Genomic DNA, 21,613 nt, shown 5'->3' on the forward strand with positions numbered 1-21,613 from the left:
CCAAAACAGTTTTATCAGATGATTGATTATTTTGTAGAACATCCTCCTATGTTTGCTTCTGTGACTCATCTGACTTAAAGAAATTAGACTGTCTGGCTGCATTTTCCCCTTTCCGTTGATGTAAGCAAAGCTGTAGGAAGACGGCACTTCAGCCTGTAAGTACGCGGTAAATTCTGCCTCTTTTGATAAACATTTCTTAGTCAATCAAGAATCGCTTGTGCTGAAGACTCAGTGACGACTATATGTCACATCTCAGAGAGCTGTTAATAATGCAATTTGGGCGAGCTAATGGATTCTGATTTTACTCCGTTTTTCCTTCAGATTCTATACCAGGATCCTTCTTCAGGATCTGACATAACACATGAGATTTCTTTCCCTTCTCTTCTGCGCTGATAACCTCTTCCAGAATCCCTTCTTCAAACCTCCTCATTGGCAGCAAGGGTGGCATGTATTTAGTAAACACCTACCATATGCCTGTACACTTGAGATACCGTGATGAGCTATCAATGATTATTGGTCTCTAGATATCTCTCGCAGAGACAGAGGGGTGAGACAGACGCATGTGGAATGATATACACTGTGATGAGACGAAATTATGAACAAGACTCTCTGTGGGAAGGGGAAGGTCAGGGGACATATTCTGGAGAAGTCTGATCCCTTAGTTCTGAAAATGATGATGAGGAGGAGTTGGGAGGAGAGCGATGAGCAGAGGGAGAAAAACATTGACGGACTATTTATTATATTCTGGGCACTGTGAACTGCCGCCTTTCTAACTGACAATAGTTCTCTCAAGTAGCACAGGTGCTGTTACCATTGTATGGATGTGTAAACTGAGGCTCGCCGAACTGAAGGGTCCGCCCACAGCAAGTGAGGGCCACAGCCAGAATGGCAACTAGAGCAGCTCAATTTCCAAGCCATTCTCTGTGCCCTGGAGTTCCACCTCCTCCCCTGACAGGAGCCCAGGAGAAAATGGGGATGACCGACGGTGTGGACGCGTTAGGCTGGAATGGGAACAGCAACAAATGGTTGACAAATGGTCCTGAATGGCAACCCTAGGGGACCTGGCTGACCTTTGCCCTGAACCCCGCAGCGGCCATCACCGCTGCCCCATGTCCTATTTCACCTGTGCCTCTCGGGACAGGACCCCAGCGGACACAGGATCGATGTCAATGCCGTGGTTTGGGGAAAGTGTGCCTGCAGCGACAGAAACCCATCATCAGGACTTCGAGAGGGAACCGGGCACCTGGAACTCCTCATCCTTTTAGGCAAGAAGTGGTTCGGGGGGAGGCGAGTATTTGTCCTAAGTCAGAATCCAGAACCCAGGTCTCTTGCTCAGAGTTAAGCAATTTCTATGTTTAATTAATTAAACATGAGACCGCACTGCCTTCCAGACTCACGGGGATATCTGTGAGCACAGGAAAGCAAAGTAGCCTAGTGCTCAAACAGGCTCGCAATAAAACTGCAGGTTGGGGAGCCGTAGCTCCCACACCTGGCCATCCCCCAGGCTTGTCCTAGTTAATAAGAAGCACCCACATCCACCCCATTGCTGGAGCTCTCGACATGGGGATGATCCTTGACATCTTTCTCCCTCTCACCTGCCATCACCGATTTAACATCAAATCCTGCTTATGTTCCCAAAACACACCTGAGACGTGCCCCCGCTCTTTGCTGCCACCGCCTCGGTCCAAGGCAGCAGCCCGTCTCCTGGTCCTCGCGTATCCATCCTGCTCCCAGCCGCCGTGCGTTTGGTCAGCAAACGCAATCACACCGCTCCTTCTTTGAAAAACAAAGAGTCCCCACCTGCCCACTACACTGGAGGTACCATTCGGTATTATTTTCTCGTCCTGCAACACAAAGCCCTAGGTTATTGGTCTCTGCACTTCCTCCGACGCAGTGAGCATGAGCCTTCTGGATCTTCGTCAGCCTCTCAAACACTTCAAACCCCATCTTGCCTTGATGCCCTTAGAGAGTCTGTTTCTTCTATGGAACGTCCTCTCCCTATACTTATCCTAGCTAACCCTTTTGCATATTTTAAGTCTCAGCTTAAAAAGAATACCTTTAATAGGACTTCCACTTACCTCTTCTAACCACTTCTCCCATGTACATTAGCCTCCCAGTTACATTCCCTTGTAGACTCTGAGCAATGAAATCACATTCAATAATTTAATTACTAGTAAGCTATTCAATTCTCTGAGCTTTCCCAACTTCAACCTACAGAATGGGCATAAGAATACTTACTCTGTAGGACAGTTGTAAGGATTAGAATTAAAGCACTTAACAGGCATTCAAGGGAAACACTAAAGGTGTTATTCTTTAATTCTACCCATGTCCAGAACAATTTTTTTGTGCAATGAGGAACCAATCACAGCTTCTGACTGGAACTAAGGTAACTGTCAATCAGAATAGAGAGCCTTTTCTGGAATAGGGTTTCCAAGACCAAAGCTCTTGAGCTACCTGTGCATATTATTGCATTCTGTTTTGCCCTACCTGTGCTCTGTGGAAACATCACTATTAGTTCTTAGCCACTAAGGAGGGGACTGAACAGGGAGCAGAAACACACGATGAAGCAGAGCACTGAACAGCTGTGTAAATTCATCTATCTTAAGCGTAAGGGCACCAAAGGAAGACTTTTTAAAAAACCTTTCTCCTTTGTGTAGGGATGACTTCTGCCTTCCCATTCTCAGCACCGAGAGTCAGCGTTTCAATGTTTATGAAAACTGGAACACAGAGCTCTCTTAAATCCTGTTGTTCAAATTGCAGACTGTTTGCAGAGCAAGCCACTACCGATCTTAAACAACATCCCCAATGGTTCTGGAGTGCAAACACATTTAAATGTGCCTATTCACAAGTTTAAAAAAGAATGTAAATATATGCACATACGAATATTGAAATCACCTTCTGTGAAGCGTTTTAATAAGCGAACCCCTTAGTCCAGACAACAAACAAACCAGAATCAGAAATTAGAAGCGCAGCAGCTATTAGGCATACCTGTGATTCATTGTGGGAAATGTATATGTTCTAGAAAAGGTGTTTGCATACCACAATTTTGTAAATTGGATTTTATTTTTAAAAGGATGATAGAAGGTATCTATTTTAACTAGCTTTCAGGTGAAGTGTCTGGAAGGTGAGCAATCATTTTCGTGACGTGAATACCTGGCATCATTACATTCACCTTGTAAACAAGGGACACTGCACCATGGTTAGCCTCAAGCAGATGATCCATCTGCTTTCGGTTTTAGGATTCACTCATTCAGCTTGCATTTTTTTGTGCACTTACTATTCATGCATTCGCTGTGCAAATATTTACTGAGTACTTACCATATGCCTGGCTCTGTATTAGATGCTCAAGATCCAGGAGTGAAGAACAGGAGAGGCGATGTGCTTTGCTCTTGCTCTCCTGGAACTGGCACCCTAGTGGAGCGAGATGACCAGTGAAAATAGGGAAGTGAAAATATGCAATACAATTTCAAGTGGATATTCAGGGGTGGGCAACAGTAGGCTAATAATATTAATAATACAATAGTTAATAAAATAATATAAGAATAAACTGCTTTGCATACTCACCACTGTAAACCTACTTTTGCCCACCCCCATCAGTCTTATGAACATGAATATAAAAATCTAAGGAGATAGAAAGTGATGGGCTACAGAGGATTGGAGTGTGGCATGGGTGCTTCTGCGGATGGGGGGAGACCCAGGGAAGTCCTGATTAATAAGCAAAACGAGGGAACGAGACTTAAGAAAGACTAGAAGCAGGCTGCTTCAGGCAGAGGAAAAAGCCAAATGCAAAGGCTTTGAAGCTGAGGCACCCTTGTGTTTGAACGGCAGCAAGAAGGCAAGTGTGGCGGGCAGGCCTGCACGGGCCAGCTGTTCTTAGCACCAGGAGGGGCAGTGAAGGCATGATTCTCAGAATCCAGAGATTTCTGCTCCCCGCAGAAAGATATGATTTTATCCAAAGAGATCAACATTGCTTCTATCTTCTCTATTATATTGCCCTTCCTTTCTTACCTTCTCTGCTGCTAGTGACAGTCTCTCCCTCTCCCTTCCTTCCTTTCACCTTTCACCCTTCCACAAACATACATTGTGTACCCGTTGCTTTCCAGGCACCGTGCCTGAAGATCTGATGGATGTCCTCTGTCTTGGGTGTAGTGAAAGGCATTCTTCCTTTCCCATGCCCCCACCCACCCCCATGAGATCAAGACCAGAATGTGTTGTGTGAGCTTCTCCACTGAAAAGCAGGCCAGTGGGGCAACTTGTGAAATCGGTTGGAATCCCAGCTCTAATACTTACGAATTGAATTGTATTGGACAGTGCGTGCAAGTTTCTTGTTGTCTCAATGTTCTCATCTGTAAAACAGAAATAATAATACATACTTTGAGGGAATGTTTTGATAATCCCTAGCTTTATATGTAAACTGGTGATTGACATTGTTACTTTATTATTTCTTCTCGCTTTCTTCCTTTCCGACTGGAGCCTCAAAGTAAAGGAAGGGCGTGTTCATACCGGCTTAGTATGAGACTGAAGTTGCCTTCTGGTCCTCTGTCTCCTCTACTGTTCCATAATATTGTATTCATGCTTACCGGATATAACCCGGAGGGCCTGAAACCCCGAGATGACCCCGAGAATGGAGGCACGAGGGAAAACTCCCTCTGCCTGGGGAGAGTATGCTAACGACCCCAATTCTCTACTCTTTCCTGTGTTCACACCCTTTCCCATGCAACTCTAGAGTATTGCTCACCAAACCACCAAACCACCAAACAAACAAACAAACAAACAAAGAAAAACCCAGATTATATGTTTCTACCCCTTAACTTTCAATCTGGCCAATGGGTGTGCTTCGGCCAACAAAATAAACTAAGAATCTTCCAGTTCTAAACCTACACCTCAAGGGGCTGTGTTTATTTCTGCTTAATATCACGTGCAGTTAACACTGAGAATATGCCCAAGGCGGTCCCAGGAGGAGGACGAGGCACACAGGAAGGTGAGCTGAGTTGGCCCATCCCAGCCCCGCCCCATCCAGACCAGGCAGCCTCAGCAACCCACAGATATACGAGAGGAAGTAATTGTCATTTTAAGCCACTTAGTGCTGGGGTCATTCCTAACCTAATATTATCGTGGTGCTATCTGACTGATATACTGACCTTAACTTAATCAAAACATTTATTACTTAAAATTATCAATTAAATATACTTATTGGACTTCTGTGTTTAATACACAGGGGGGGGCAGATGTAGGCAAACCAGATGGGTATCGTTGTTGCCCGTGGGGAACTGACAGTCTAGGTGAAAGGGAAAGACAAAGAAATGCTGCAGATGGGGTTGAAAAGGGTCTGTTTCAGAGACAGGATGCTGGGAGTCAGGGCCGGGCTGGAGAGGATTGACTGACTGCTCCAAGTGGCGGAAAGGAGAATTGCATCCGTGGGATGCTTTCCTTTCAATGAAGAGCAAGGACATAAAAACTCCAGAATTTAAGGCTCTGGAAGGATCCTCCCCAGAACTTATCTTAGGTAAACTCTCGCTTACAGCTAGGACACCTGAAGCTCAGAGAAAGCAAACAAGTTGTCCAAAGTGACTCAGTGAACTTGTGGCAGATCTCGGACACGAACCCAGGGCCCTTGCCCCCATTTGACCCGGAACAGGCCTTGCAGAGTCTGTATACGTGGAACTGCTCTAACATTCCTGACCATAGGTTTTACTACTAACACCGGTTAAGATAAGATTAATCTCCATCATCATTACCATTCATAACTGTAACATGACTCCTTTCTTGCTGAGATCATTCAAGGTGTGATAATAATCAGACCTCATAATTAATGAGAGTAATTAATAAATTTCACTTATTGAGCCACCCCTCGAAGCACAGGGCCCGTGGCTTTAGGTATGCAAGCACGTTTAGTCCTCGTACACAAGCACATGTAATAATCCCCATTTTCCAGACCTGGAAACAGAATCTCCTGGAGACAAAGCCTCTGCCCTCAGTCACACAGCTCCAGAGTGGCAGGGCCAGCAGTGGGACCCAGATCAAAGGCCTGTGATCCTCCCACTTTTCTCTGCAGCCCCAGGGGCGGGAAGCTCTATCTCCAATGTCTGGTTCAGAAATGACACCCCCGTCCCGTCATTCGCAATGTTCTCCACATTGGGATCCAGTTGTCCCCCTCCTGGGTCCTGCCTCTCTTCTTTACCACCAGTCACCGAAGGAAGGAGGCCCCTGAGCTTGGAGCTTAAGGCCTGGGGGAGCGGGGAGCTGCAAAGTGGCAACAAGGAACTGACTCAGAAGGCTCTGGCTATCGTCAGAGTCTAGGGACAGGCACTTCAAAGGGCTGGGAGCCTGAGACCTTTGATGGAGGAACCAACAGGAAATTATCAGCCTGGTGCCCACAAGGACAACGACAAGAAAAAGCCCATTTGGGCCTCATCTTTGTCTGCGTTGGACCCGGCAGGAAGCAGCAGGGACTGTTTAGTCCTGACTCCGGAGCAACCTTGAACCCAGGCTTCCTCCCTCCCGGGGAGAAGAAGGTGAAGGAAAGGTGAGGCAAGTTAAGAGGAACACCCAAACTTTTGGCTGCCTCGACGAACTGAATCTTTTAATTCAAGCTGTCAGTGAGTTCTTTTTTCCTCCCTCTTTTCCTTTTTTAATCTAAACTATAATCACACAATGCTCCACCCAAGTGCTTGATATGGATTTCTAAGACAGATCCTAACATAGTCATAAAAAAATCCCCTCTGCAATGTGCACTTTGTACTGTGTCGATGTGTAGGTGTGTTTAAAATGTCACGAACTGGGATGCCTAACTCTGGTTCCCAGGAATTAATCAGTTAGAAGACTGAAAGGGGGGAATTAACTTGCTTTAACACTTACAAGACTCTCCAAAAACAGTCGTCGAAATAGAACTTGCTGAATAGAAGTATAGTTATCTTTCCAAAAGAACTAGAATTCTCTCTCTCTCTTTTTTTTTTTAACATTTTTCTTCCTCTAAAACTGCCTTGCAAGAAGTTTTTCCCCTGAGGCTCAGCTACAGGTCACAGGTAACCTGGGAGTAGAGGTGTAAAAAGATATTCTTTCTGCCTTTTTTTGTTACTATTCTATAATTTTAGTACATGTATGGATTTGCACAACGATCACCATTGTAGAATATTTTAGAACATTTTCTTCACCCAACAAAGTTCCTACATGCCTATTTGTAATCAATTCCTGTTCATTCACACCCGTAGCCAGGACGACCACGGATCTGCTTTCTGTCTGTATAAACTTGCCTTTTCTGGACACTTTAAATAAGTGGAATTGTACAGGATGTGGTTTTGCACCTGGCTTTTTAACACATTATTTTAAGGTTCATTCATTATGGAACACGCGTATTTCTTTTCTTTTTAATGCCGAATACTATTCCATTACATGGATGTACCGCATCCTGTTCATCCACTCACTGGTTGATAGACCTCTGGCTTCTTTCCAGACTTTGGCTATTATAAATAAGGTTGTTGTGAACATTTGGGTACGTGTCTTCGTGTGGATATATGTTTTCCGTGTTCTGGAGTGGAACCCCAGGCTCTGAACGACTGGGCCGTGCAAAGGAGGACTGACCACTGCTGTTCAGGGGGCGCATCTGACTCGCACGTGCAATGTCCGTGGAAACCTACCAGGCCATCAACAAAATAAAACAACGACAACGACAACAACAACAACAAACAAACACAAAACCCAACCAACAAAAACAACCGCTGTCATCGGATGAATTCTGAAAACATGGCCGGGAAGTCAAGGACAAATCGCAGCCAATGGCAGGTCACACAGGCGCATCCTTGGACCTGCTTCCCCAGCGGAACTCCTGAAACCGCCTTGTGGGTGGGCCCTGAGCGAAGCCCCAGCCCTCCCAGATACCGCACACGGGTGCGCACGTGTAATTAGACTGCCCACCCCTTCACATTCCCTTTTTACGCCCACGTGGGAAAGAAGAGAAAACCCATACAACAGTTAGTAGCCAAACAGGGACGGAAAACCAAGTATCGCTGAGGGAGCGTGGGGCCCTCCCTCCGGTGTCACTCCATCTCCAGGGGGAGACGGCGGTCACAGCTCCCCAGTACCACCGCTAGGCTCCGTCAGAGGGAGTGTGGAGACCGTTGGCGGTGGCCTCGGACAACTCGAGTTTTAGGGCTTAGAGTAGACGGACACGGCACATGAAAAGACAAGGCCAAAGGGGGAGAGAGGCAGCTCGGCGCAGTGAGGGAGGGGTCCGGTCCGGGGCCAACCTGCTGGGGTAGAAGGGGCAGGCGCCGCTCCCCACTCACCGCGCTCTCGGGAGCAGGGCACGGCCTCGTCGGCCTCGACAGTCCCTCGCACCCGCGTGTACTGCGGAGGCGCGAGGTACGTGGACCTGGTGCCGAGGGGCCTGTCACCTTGGAGGCCTTTGCCTGGGGGGGAGGGAAGCACACGAGCAAGAGAACTGGGACGCTGGAGACGCAGCGCCCTCTCCCCAGCGGCGCAACGCTCAGTTTGAAGACCGCGGCCCCGAGGCCGGTGAGAGGCGCGTCGGCCTGGCGCAGGACGCAGGCTCCGCAGGGCTCGCGGCGCCCCCGGGATCCCGGCGTCGCGGGGAAGAGCGCTGGCGCGCCGCGGGGGTGGGGTCGGGGTGGGGTGCGGTACCCGGATAGCCCCGCCCAGCCCCCCCCCCCGCCGCGCGCCTCGGCCGCGCTGCGCGCGAACCCGGGAAGCCCTGGGGGCACGCGGACTCGCGGGGCGTGGCCCCCAGCCTGAGGCCTGCGCCCGGCCACCCCCTACTTTCCCCGCGTGCAGTCCGACGCTTTCTCTTCCTTCTTCGCCTTTTCCGTTAACTGCCTGGTGCCTCTCCCTCCTCCGCTCAGCCCTCCGCCTCCTCCTCACGGTTCTTCGCGGGCCGGCAACTCCTTCCCCTCCTTCCCCATCCTCATCCCAGACCCTCTACCCCCCGAGATTCCATTTTCGCTTTTAGCACTTGTGTTTCACCTTCGCCCCTCCTCTTTTTTCCTCCACCCCACCCTAGAAACTTGTTCTAACCTGGGGTTCCCCACCGGGTCACGACTGTTGCCCTCCATGACCGCGGAATGTGCCCTCCCAACTCCGCTCCCCGGACATCGAGCGCCCCGCCCAAACCCCGGCGAGATTCCCAAGCCCCCGCCGCGCCAGTCTTTCCTCCCCGCGCCTCCGCCGGGGCAGGAAGCGGGCCCGGGGCGCCCATCCTCCGGAGGGTCCTTCTGGTGGGGAAAAGGGGAGGATGGAGGGAGAACACGGGCACGGCGCCCTCAGGCCCGTTCTCCTGCAGAACCTCACTCTCCAGCTCTGGCGGGTGTGCAACTGGGGGGGCTGAGGCAACAAGTGACTCCACTGGCGGGGGGCCAAGGCACCCTTTTGGGGCACAGTGGTGGCAAACCCCAGGCCGATCCAGACCACACGATTCCCCGCACTCAGCTTCGCGCGCGAGGCAGTGGAGGCGGGGGTTGCGGGGGAGGAGAACCGAGAGAACAGAGACGTGGCTCTTCCTAAATCCAAAACCTTCCTCCCCAGGTTTCGCCGCCCGCGCCCCAAGCACAGTTTGCCGGGGATAGGGGACGGAGGCAGGGCGAAAGCGGCCGACGTGGAGGGGTTGACCGAAGGTGGGGTGGCACAATGCCCGATGCCTCCCCCACTTGGCCGATGCTTCCCCCCATCCCACCATCCAGGCCTCCCGGGCAGGAGCCCAGCCTGGCCAGCTGGAGCGGATTTGGGCAAAGGAGGAAAAGGGGCTCCCACCCCCCTCCCCAGCTTCCCTCCGCCGCCCTCCCTGATTGGCTGTGCGTCCCTGGAGCCCAACTTCAGTCGCTCCAGACTCAGTCTCAGCCCCGAAGGAGCCGGAGAGCAACGACACTGGGCGGGAGGGGCGGCCACGAATCCCGGGGTTGGCATCTCTGGGGCCCCTCGGGGGAGGAGCGCGGACGGGGTCGGGCCCCCGCAGCCTCCGCGAGGCCCAGCTCACCGCGTCTCACGGCCTCGGCTCCTCTCCGCCCCCCACCCCGCCCTTTCCTTTCCTCCCAGCGGCGGCCTCCCTCCTCCTCCGTCCCCCCACCCCCACCCCGCCCGCCCGCCACCTCCCCCTGGTTTCTCATTCCTGCCACTAGCGCGCTCCGCGGCTCATTCCGCGGCCGCCGCCAGCCGAGGGGAGAGTCACTCGCAGCAGCCGCGGGGGCCGCTCGCAGCAGCCGCGGACTTGTGAATGGGACCCGGACTGGGACCGGGGCTGACACCGCTGCGCTCGCCCAGCGCCGGGGACCTGCGGCCGGAGCTCGCGCCCACCCTCCAGGGCCCCAGGTGAGGCGCGCCGCTGTGCCTTTTCTTGCTTCTTGCCGGAGGGGTGTGTGTGTGGTGCGGGGGGTGCTCTGGGTGAGAATGTGTTGGGGGTGAGGTCTGACTAGAGGAGGTTTCACTAACGCCAAGGAAATGGGGGGGGGGCGGAGATAAGTGAAAATTTGTTTAAAAATAATAAAAAGGAGAAGGGAACCGGCTGTGGGCGCGGACAGCGCAGGGGGGCACAGGCGCCAGATGTGCGCTCCAACCTCTCTCCCCTGCTCCGGCCTCCTCTGAACTCTGCGCCGAGGCCGCGGGAGAGAGGGTTTGCCCCCAGCTCGGGCGAGGAGCTGCAGAGCTGCGCCCCGGACCCGCCGACTGCCCCCCGGTCCGGTCCCTGGGGAAAGTCACCCACGGGCATTGCCCGCCCGCGCTGCGCCTCTTTCCGAAAGCGGCGACGAGACCCCACTCCGCAGGGCTCCTACCCCTTTCCCCTGATGCCCGCTGAAGGCTCCCGGAGGCGCAGCCCTCCGTTCCAGACTGCCGGGGAGGCCCCAGAAACCCGAAGGAACCCAGCTCGCGCCGGCGGTTCCCCCGCACTTTAATAGCCTGGATCTGGGTCCGCTGACTGCGGCTCCGGCTGCCGGCTGCCGGCTGCGGCGCGCGCTCCAGCCCTCACGCCGGAGTCTCTTGGGGAGCTCCGGGGCCGTTCCCCAGCTCCCGCCAGCCCCACGGGCGGTCTGTGAGCGGTTCACACTCGGACTCCGGCTTGGGGTTGGCGAATCCTGCCGGGGTCAACGTTAAGTTTGCAAACCAAGCCTTCCCCGAAGCCTGCGCCTCCTTCCGGAGCGCCCCAAGCCTCTCCAGCCCGTTCGGCCTCCCTCCCTCGGCTTTGTCGGGGAACGGGGGGCCGAGGGTGGGGGGCGCGCTGTAGCCGGCAGGATGGGCAGGGCGGCTAGGAGAGCACCCCTTCGCCCCCTCCACCCGGCGGAGCTGGAGGAGAGCCCGCCTCGCGCTGTGAAGGGAAGAGTCCCCAGGGGAAGTGGGGTCCGGGAGGCCCCCGAGTCGCTTCTCCTCATCCCTTTCTTGCCAAGGCCCTGCTGTCGCCGGGGCATGGGGGCGGGGGGCGCCGCGCGCCTCCCTCTCCCGGGTGAAAGGTTTTCTGGATGCTAGAGAGAGCCCTGTTGCTTTTGCTGATAATGCAGCAGGAATTTCACGGGCCATTGCACTGCTGTTAAGAAATTGCATCTTTTAATTATTTAATGATGCCATCCCTGCTTGATGACGGGGCGTCCCGAGGGGTTGGGGGGGAAGGGTGGTTCTGAAACCCTGCCGCAGGAGGGGATGAAGGTGGATCTCTGCCTGGGGTCTGCCCTCCCGTTTCCCCCCAAGGAAACCTCGTCCGGGTGGCTCTGAAATCTCCCCTTGTTTTCCCTTTCCGATCATTCCTATTGGTTTCAAATGAGGCAGGGAGTAAGTTTTCAGTGTAATCACAGGGAAGCCAGGATAATTAATCTGGCGAGAGGCTGGATCAATTGCTTTATCACTTACGCTTGCGGCAGGCGTCGGTGGTGTGGCGGGGTGTCTGGGTTCTCCGGGGAGGGGGGTGGTGAGGACTGTTCCTCGGAGCGAGGACCCGCCAGCCTCGCATCAGCGCCTGGGCCCGGCTGGGCTGTGAGGGCTAGGGAAGGAGGAGAGAATGGGGCTGACCTTCACTGCATGGATCCTGGGATTCTTTTTTCTGCAAATACCACAGAGGCATCAGAACCCACAAGTAGCCACTGCCCAGCCCCAGCTGCAGGGGGCCTGGTCTTCCTTCAGTAGAACAAAGGAACAAAAGTTGCAAAACAAAGGGCCAGAGTTGTGGCCAGTACCAGAGGGACCCCAGGCTCCCGGTCACGGAAGTTTATTAGTGGGGAGATCCCATGCGAAGTTTTGGAGTTGGCCGGTGGGCCCTGGGACTCAGACCTCCAAAAGCCTGCCTCGCACAAAGGACTGTGAGGAGTTTTTCCGCGTGCAGACCAGGGACAGGCATCTGGGAGGCAGGGGAACTTGGCTGGAGTGAGAATTATCTTACATCTTGCTTTGGAAACATTGGCAAACGAACGCATCAAACATGCCTGGCAGCCACACTTTATTATTAACAATTATTTCTATCACTATTTGCATTGTTATTTTAGAGCCCGCATGCGCTGGCCATTTTCTTGCATTGCTGGAAAGAAGAAATCGCCCCTACCCTAGCCATCCGCCAAGGGAAAGGAGATGCGTTGGAAGGACAGACAGACTACTCGGCTGAGGCCCAGACATGTAGATTTGCTCAAACGGGGCTTCTTGCTGGCTGGAAAAATAGGCTTTTAAAACAGTTTGAGTGGAAGTAGTGGACCATCTTGATAGCACTCCAGAACTTCCCTTATGTTCAACATTCTTATCAGAACGCCAGACAGTAAAATTACTAGAAACCTAAATTCTATTTTCAATTAAGATGCAATCTTGTGTTTAAAAAAAAAGTTATGGCTCCTATTTTTTTTTTCTATGACCCAGAATTCATATTTTCTCTGTGCGATGGTGGCTGTGGACACGCACGTCTAATTGTTTATTTGCGCGAGGAGGCGGGGCAGGGTTGCAGAGACGCGCCCTGATTTGGGGGAGTACAGACCCGTGTCCTGCCCCTTGAATGCTCTTGTCTTCATACGTCGTGGTGTTTCTTCCACTCTGCACAGCGTGCAGGGCTGCTTCGTAAGGATCCTGGTTTGGGGGCCCTGGGACGGGGAACGCCGCGACGCGGACCTCAGGGCCGGATTTACAGTGCCAGCGCACAGTGTGTCTCCCAACCGTGCCCGTGACCGCCTGTGACGTGTGACGTTGACAGTGGACGTCAGCGTTGACCTGGGATATGCAAATATGTTGTCAGAGCCCTCTAAACAGATCCTGCAGATCTGACTTCAGTCTCCCTTCGCCTTCCATCCATGGTCGGGGGCGGGCGGAAGGAGGTTGACAGCGGCTCGCCTGGGAAAGAGACGTGCGGGTTGTGACGGCTACGGCAGCTTGATCAACGGTGGTTTGTTGCATGTGTGTGACTGTCAGCCTACTTCCGCCCGCCCCTGTCTGTAGACAGATGCTCGCGAGGCATAATCATTTCATTTGTTTTCAGGATTGATTTTTCCACTTTGATCATAGGCATACTTTAATAATAATAACAATAATAATAATAATAATAATAAAATAATAGAACAGTGGCTTATAGAGTTTGAAAGTACTGTAGGTAGCATACCTGTTTTTTTTAGTTGTCAAGTTTGCAGAATGACTGGATTCCTAGGCCTCTCTCCCTAGAAAATCTGACCAGTGTGTGCGTAACGCTCCAAGCCAGTGAAGGACTGGAGAGATTGAAATGTGTTTGGGATGTTTTTCCTCCTTATGAAATTGGTGATTGTTTCATAGAAAGTTCCCTAATTTCGTGTCAAGAAGCCTCATTCTAGATTTACCAAGCCTTGTGAGTTGTCGGCCTTTCCAAGGCAAAGTTATTGCCTCTGAAATACATACAGATCGTCGGTCTCTATAAATGTGTGGTTTAATTGACTGGAGGAAGAACATCAACAGGTCTGTTACAAAGGAAAAAAAAAAAACAGCTGGAGAAAGTTGGACAAGTTCTGGTGCACCAGCCAGAGAAAGAATCTGCTATTCCGTCCGGATTACTGTGAGAGCCATCCACAGCCTCCTCAATGGTCAGGAAGGACTAAAGAAAACACTCGAGGAGCATAATTAGACATCTTTCTGCTATAATTTTACTCTGACATTGAGAGCCTTGTGCGGCTCTGGAAATGCGCTCCTGCGCGGAAGATTGCACTTCTGGCCACTAGAGGGCAATGGCGCCCTTCTCCAACCTTCTGCATGGGGCCCATCTGCTTTTGAGGGCACCGTGAAAAGCCGCTTTGTTGCCACCAGCCTTGTCGGGCCCTCTCAGGAGAGACCGAATTCAGTCTAGTTGTGGTTCAGGCTACCGCTCGAGCAGTTTGTCAGGATTAACATCTTTCTAGTCGGTGGGTCGGTGGGTCCCGTTACCTTCGGCGGCTTCTTCCCACCTTGGAGTTTACTGGAAAGTTGGGAAACCTCCTTAACTTGAGATGGAGCAGAAGATGGGTGGGGGCGGGGCTGTATGATAAACAAGGTCAGCCCTCACTGAGGCAGTGATCTGGGAGGATTTTGTGGCTGCTGGGTGTGTGTGTGTGTGTGTGTGTGTGTGTGTGTGTGTGCGCGCGCGCGCGTGTGCTAGAAAGAGCATCATTTCAGGCTCCGAAGGGAAGAGAATGGATGAAGAAGAGACACATTGGTGACATGGCTGTGGTATCGTTGTCTGCATTTTCAAGGGGTTTTGAAGACATCTGAAAGCCATTTCTGGTTTGCAAAAAAGAGTTAACAGTTTGCTCTTTGGTAAACACTTTGGGGCATGGCGTTTTAATGTAACAGTAAATGATTTCCCATTATCTCTAAACCATTCTTGACATTGGAATACAAAACGTAACTTGAGCAGAAAATAAAATTTAATTCAAGACGGGTCCTCGTGCACTGGAGCTTAATCATTTGACTTTTTTTTCCCCCTCCTCAGTAATATGGAAATTACTGCTTATGATTAAATTGCATAGTTCAGGCTGCACAAATTTATATTTGTTACTGTTTGATAGTGTTGTTATGAAAGTTCAGAAGAAGCGTGAAAAAACCTATATTATAATTAAGGGGAAATCTCTATTTTAAAAATAAGTACTGTCCTAAGTGGATTCTTATTTGTCTTTTTTTTTTTTCCAACCGAGTGCGGTTGCCTCCCCCACGAATCGGCAGAGGAGTGCTTTGCAGCCTCGAGTGTGCTGGAATGCTCAGGCGGTTGATCAAGAAGGGATCGATGTGAATGGACTAAGGGAGGGGGCATTCCGTCACTCAGGGGAAAGGAGGACAGAGTGTGGCGTAGACCAGTGCTCACTTACCACCAGACTGTTCGTTGCACTTTACATTTTTTCATTCTTCTATGGTATAATGGGGCGCCGTCAGCTGCAAAGTTTGGGATTCTTGTGGAGATACAGCACTGTCCTCAGAGCCTCTGTGGCCGGGGTTTCCGCTCAGGCAGAGCACCTGGCGCCCTGGGACGTCCCCTGAGACAGGTGCGTGAGGGAGAAGAAGAGAGCGGAGGAGGGAAGGGTGGGAAAGGGGTGAGACCTGGCGGTGATGCTGTTTCCTATGGCAGGGCCAGTACTGGTCTCTCCTGCTCTGTCTGTTTGTCCGTCCATCTCATTTAGACCCTGTGAGACGCTGGATCCAGAAAGCTCACGTAAACAGCTTCACACGCCCCGCGCCGCCCCCCCCCCCCCCCATCAGCGGTGGCCAGGGTCGTCTTCTCTTGCCTTCTGGCACCGGGCACTCCTCAAGGGGTATTGTGAACAAGCCCTGCCCTTTTCTCCAATTTTCCTGGCTGTTGCAGGTGGAGAAAAGTGTTCATTCACTTCATCCATGATTTCCCTTATTTGTCAAAAATCCTCCCGGCACGGTCCTTTGCCCTGGCATGATGTCGCAAGTTAAGGTGACGTCTCTACTCTCCTTAAAGATGATGGCTTCAGGCCCAGCTTCTTCCCTGACGTGAGTGAGGATCACCTCACAAGGCGACAGGAGTGGTGGAAGCTCCGCCCTGATTTCAGTTTAAGGCGCATGGAGATCTCTCTCCAGCCTTCATCAGGCTCCGTCAGCGCGAGCAGGCACAGAGAAGGGAGCGCAGCAGGTGCCTGTCGCGGATGCGCGGATGCAGCGCAGACACACCGGCCCTGATTCCTGCGCCCCGCCCCGCCACAGGCCTCCGGGGACCGGCCTCCCGCGATCCCGTCCTGGGCGCTCAGGCCTGGTCCCATCCTCCCGCAGGCCTGGACCAGCTGTTCAGACCCGGAGGCAGCAATGCCCGGTGGCAGAGCCAGGGTTAGGGTGAGCACAGTGAGACCCACACATGCAAGTGCAGAGTTCGATCCTGGCTTTCTTGAAAGGGATGACGTTTTACTCCTCTTGGATTTTCTCCCGCTCAACATAATCTTTAAAATACAGCATTACAATATTATTCATCTTGATTACTGAGGTTTGTTTCTTTTCTTTTCTCTTTTCTGTTCTTTTTTTGGTATCTCCTTATATTTTGTGTTTCCCCGGCTCCCCTGGTTCCAGCCCTGCCTGGCATTTTGATCCTCCTCAACCCCCCAGCCCCACTACGAAGTGTATGACCAAGAATCAGCAACATAACTTCTCTCAGCTTGAGTGCCAGGCCTGAAAAGATGGAGCTCATAACCATACCTGTGTGCTAGGACTGTTGTAACGACAGCATGAGAAGTGAGCGCAGTGCCTGGCTCATGACAGGCACCCAATACATGCTCAGGCCTCCGGGGTTCTGTTTTACAGCCCAACGCTGGCCGGGAGCAGTTCTTCCTGAGAATGATGAGGCTGAAATCCTGCATGAGCGTGAGCGTTTGCTTTGAGATCGAGGCCTCTCCCAATTAGGATGAATGGTTTATTAGTGCCTGCCCTTTTAAAAATTATCTTATAAGTTTAAGTGATCCATCCCTCTTCCATTTAAAATATTCAAGAGGCAGTTGAGATTTTAGAGATAATTATGGCTTTTGAAAAGGGCCAGGTCCCTACCTTTGCATTTCCTTTCTGCTCACCCGTGTTCCATATGGGTTTCTGTGATACGTCGCCTGGAAGTACCATCTTACTGGGAAAGTTTGCCAAGTGAGTGATGACACATTCATCACAAGGTTTGCTTTCGTTGAAAGGGGACTCATTACTATTCCAGACCAGCTTAAATGATAATTAGTCTCTCGATAGATCATCACCATTTCAAGTCTAGTCCTGTTTGTTTTTCAGGCAAATGTAGTTTTGGACTTTGAGGGGGTTGAGTGATGAGTTTTGGCTCCTGAAGACACTTCAGTGGGCGGAGTCAGGGCTTGCCTTGTCCGTGGTCTTCCTCAGGCCCCTGCAGAGCGGCGCTGCGATTGGCCCGTGTTGAAAATAGTAGCAACCCTCAGCCCCACGCAGCCCTCGGTGGTTTCCCAACTGTTTTCACACCCTTATATCACAGTCGGGCTGGGCTGTCTGAGGCTCTTGGACCTTCCAGGGTGTCCTGCTGTGTCCCATCTGCAGCGGTCCTATGTCATCTGAGCACACTTTGCAAGGACAGGAAATCTCTGCCTGTGTTTGTCTGGAAAAAGGGAGAGGAGAGAACGAGCTTTCCGAGATGCTGCTCTGTGCTGGGTGCTGTACCTGACGCCTCATTTATCCTGTGCAGTCACCTAGTGATGAAGGAGCTGTCCTCTCCGTTTTACGAGTGGGGAAACTGATGCTGGTCTAAGCTCCTGAGGCTGGAGGAAGGAGAGCAGGGTGCCAGGCCCGTGACTCCACCCATTTTCTCCTAAGTGTCATGCACGTTGCAAGCTCTGGTCCCCCAGCTTTCTGGAGAAGGGCAGCCAGTCAGAGAGCTGGGCAACTGCTCCGCCCTGTGCCCCTGCGAGATCCCGGATCTCGTCCACAAAGGGAGCTTCCGGGATCTCGGGTCAACAGGTTTCCTGTTTGCCAGTCATCCCATTGCATCTTTAATGTCCTGAGGACAGCCTGCAAACTACCCCTCAGGGAACCCAGGACACTGGAGGTGGTGCTTGAACTCCGTTCATTAAACCCCCCATTGAAGCAGGAGCTGACAGACCCCTCTTTTGTAACCTTCTCCTACTCGTTGCCCTTGTCACTGCTCCCCATCACTTTTTCCGACGTACACGCATTTGAAAACTGGTGTCAGATTAGAGTTAAAACCCAGCATTTGTGGAGCACTGAGCTAGTCTCAGGCACTGTGCTGAGAGCATTCTGTGTCACATGAAGACTTATTTGCAGTGACCCTGTGAGATGTAAGATTATTGCTAGCATCTTACAGAGGAAAGACCCCCCCCCCCAAAAAAAACAACCAAACATTTCTAGGTTCCACAGCAAAACTGGGGTTCCAAGTCAAGCACCTGGAACCAAACCTGACCCCGTTGTCAGGACGCCCCAGCATTCAGTGCGTCGGCCAAGCCGAGGAGCTACCGTTCTAGACCTCTTGCCGTCCTCATCTCTCCAGTCTGCTTCCACTCCGTTTTGTCACTGTCCCCTTTAACACGTGGCTTCTTAAATCGGGCTCCCTTTGCAGACAATAACCGCTGCGTGGCGGTGGCACACACCCCTTCCTGTAAGGAGGGCTGCGTGTTCTACATGGCCAGGTGGAATTCTTGGGAACCCGAGATCTGAAGTCGTTCACTGAGATGATGAGCCCTCCCAGTCAGCCTTCATTTAGACGTGAGGCTCCAGGGACGCAGAAGAATGACAACTTGCCTACAACCATGTGACAATTCAGGGGCAGATGGAATGAGAATGGGACAGTCTTGTTTCCTAGCTCAGTCTCTAACCAACCACCATGTACGTGCAAAAGGTGTTTGTTTTAGAGGGCATGTACCCGTGGGCTGGTTTTTACTGGAACGTATCATTAGCTCAAGTGTGTGTGCGCGTATGTGTGTGTAAAGGTGTGTCCCGTGTGTCAAGAGCAGTTACATCCTGAGACCTGAACGGGAGATTTTGTATGAGTCTCTATGTGGAACAAATGGTCAGGAAATCCAGTGTCGTTTGATACACCATTTGATGATATTCTGCGGAGGGTTCCAGTCAACCCTGGTCTTCAGCTCTGTCCTCCTTGACAGTCACCCACCCTCGACATCTCCATGCCGGGTTCCACTGGTAATGGTGTAAGAGTCGTGTTCTCACCTGGCCACCCCCGAGTGTCCACAGGGTCTTTGGGCAGGTGTGGGTGGGACTCAGTTTCAGACCCCCTTTCTTTGTCGTCTGCTTTAACGAAGGGCCCTGTGCTGGGCACACGGAATGGTCAGGTCACAGGGCTTGCCCTCAGGAAGCTGACCGTAGCGACAGCACAGAAGATACCTGGTCTGACCGTGAGACTTCAGCCTGCCCACAGGAAGTGAGCTGAGGGAGGTGTAAACAAACGGGGCCACAGGAAGGACAAGTCCCATCCAGTCCAGTGGCCAAGGATGCTTTGGGGAAGGAATGACGGAATCGCACTCCCGCACGGTAAGTAGGGACCCTAGAGGCCACCCAGACCCGGGCATCGTGCATCCTGGTGCTCCGGTGGTGGCCGCTGTGTGCTGCAGACGGCTGGAGCGTCGCTAACCGCCCAGGCCTTGGGAACTATGACGACTAGAAACGCTTGCTTGGACTGAGCCGAAGCCCGTCTCCCCGAAGGTCGTCGCAGTCTTTGATACAAGCCTCTGATGTCGTGCGGACTGGAGGTGATTCTTCCTCCACAGCGCCATTCCTCGGTGTTTAAGCTTTCTGGTCTTCACACCTCCAGAGCGAACACCCCATTTGTTTTCTGCTCCAGCCCTCCTCAAAGGGACCGCAGACAGAAATCCAGTCGGCGAGACTCGAGACTATCAACTCCCTTCCACACGCGTCTTTTACTGCCGCCCCAGGCTACATTACATTAGCTTTTATTGCCAGCCACATCACCCAGAGGACTTACGCTCCACATTTTATTTGTTTATTTGTTTTTCCTTGTGTGCCGCTGCTAAGTCACATCCCCCCACCTGTCCCTGTGCACGGAAGACAGGAGGAGGCACCTTCAGTGGCTCCGCAGCCTGGTCCGCCCCTCTGCGGCTGGGTGGCCCACTTCCTCTCTCTCTCTCTCTCTCTCTCAGTGTCCCTGTCACGCCGAGTCTGCCTTGCAGGGTGGCTCTGATGTTAAACGACACTGATATATGAAAATGCTTAAAGGTGCATGGGATGCGCCGACTGTTACTATCATCTCCGTTGTATATATCCTACCGCTGGGTTCAGTCCGTTGACCCAGTCTCCCAGAACGTTTTTAAGTCTGTTGTCTAGAATACCTGCCATAACTCCCATTCTCGTGCTACGGGTCGGCACACGCAGTCAGCAACCTTGCGTGGTAAAAACAAAGGAAAGCAACAGCCGGAACCAGACTATCGGCATGGAATCAGGGGCAGAACGGGGCCCGGGCACACCAGACACGCCTTTCTGTGGGGTCCCACACTCTGGAACACAGTGTTCTGCGTGGTACTGGTGGTGCTTATTTGTCGTTCTGTTGTTGTTTGTTTGCTTGGCTGCATAGCGTAGGAACCCCCTTCCCGTGTTTGGAGAACCCCCCACAGTAAGATTCTCTATAGAAAGAAGAGCCTGCCTTCTGCTTGAGTGGCCAGCAAGGCTAGAGAACTGCTTCCGTCTTCTCCTAGAAGCTGAATGCCGACTCGGCGCCACCTTCCCAGGGTGTTTTAACTTGGACTAGTTCCTAACACTCATGGGCGCACCCACGGTCATGGGCCCACGGAACCCGCCTGGCCCTGTGGCGAGGCCTGGTGTGTGGTTCGGACGGCCCAGGCGTCTCACTCTCCTGCTTCTCTAGTCTTCCCGCGAGAACTGTGCTGCCCACTGCCTGTTTCCATCGCTTTGAACTAGGAATCCCAAGAAGACTCCAATCCCCAGCGTATCCTTGCAAGACCGCTGTGAGAAACCTCACCCAGTGCGATGCTGTGTGGCTGTGTCCCTTCGAGCTCCTCTCAGGTGCTGAACGGAGTGATGACAGTCAGATAGCGGGATGTTGGGGTGTGAGTTAACACAGAGAGGGGAGCCATCATGAAACACTGATGAGTCCAGTTGGGGCTGAGCGAGAATTGGGCTGGATGCAGGACCTCAGCCAAAGCCTAGTGCTACAGCTCCGTAGAGGAGGTGGGGTTTGCATGGGCAGCTACGGCAGACGACATAGCAGCGAGGTGAGTGATGGGCAAGTGGTTTCTTGGAAGGCACAGGGCAGGTTGTGTGGGAAAGGGGCCCATGGATACTGGCTGCGAAGACAATGCAAAATTCCAAAAAATGTCCAGAGCAAGTGAAGGCCAGATGCAGGGACAAGAGTCCAAATTGGATCCTGGTCCAAGGGTAACCAACTAGAAAGGAGTATTCGCAGCCAAACATCTTGGGGAAGCCAGGTTGGCACACATAGGAGCTCTCCAGGCATTGATGAAAGATGCCTCCCTAAGAATGGGCAGATGGCCCCCAGTTACATCCTAGTGTTTGGAGGGGACAGCTTCCAGTCCCTGGCAGCGTGGCCTCTGGGTTGGCCCAAGGACAGGGTGATCAGGTGAAAGCTGGCAGTGCTGACAGCTGGGTGAGCTGGGGCAGCAGCACAGACAGGGAAGGGCAGACAGGGAAAGGCCCTCTCTGCAGCAGGTCCCCTGCTGTCCCAGGACAGACAGGG

The 21,613-nt window shown here is 52.3% G+C and overlaps 1 protein-coding gene across 1 annotated transcript in view; it reads left to right on the forward strand.

The window, feature by feature from the left end:
* Positions 1-10,158: 10,158 nt before the first annotated feature.
* Positions 10,159-21,613, forward strand: part of CDH11 (cadherin 11) — a 136,939-nt gene continuing 125,484 nt past the window's right edge. The window contains exon 1 of the mRNA XM_045818848.1: positions 10,159-10,317. The gene's annotated coding sequence lies outside the window, so the exon portion shown is untranslated. The remainder of the gene's footprint in view (positions 10,318-21,613) is intronic.

This window comes from Phyllostomus hastatus, unplaced genomic scaffold (assembly GCF_019186645.2).
Source record: "Phyllostomus hastatus isolate PE091 unplaced genomic scaffold, TTU_PhHast_1.1 phas_scaffold_345, whole genome shotgun sequence".
Lineage (NCBI taxonomy): Eukaryota > Metazoa > Chordata > Mammalia > Chiroptera > Phyllostomidae > Phyllostomus > Phyllostomus hastatus.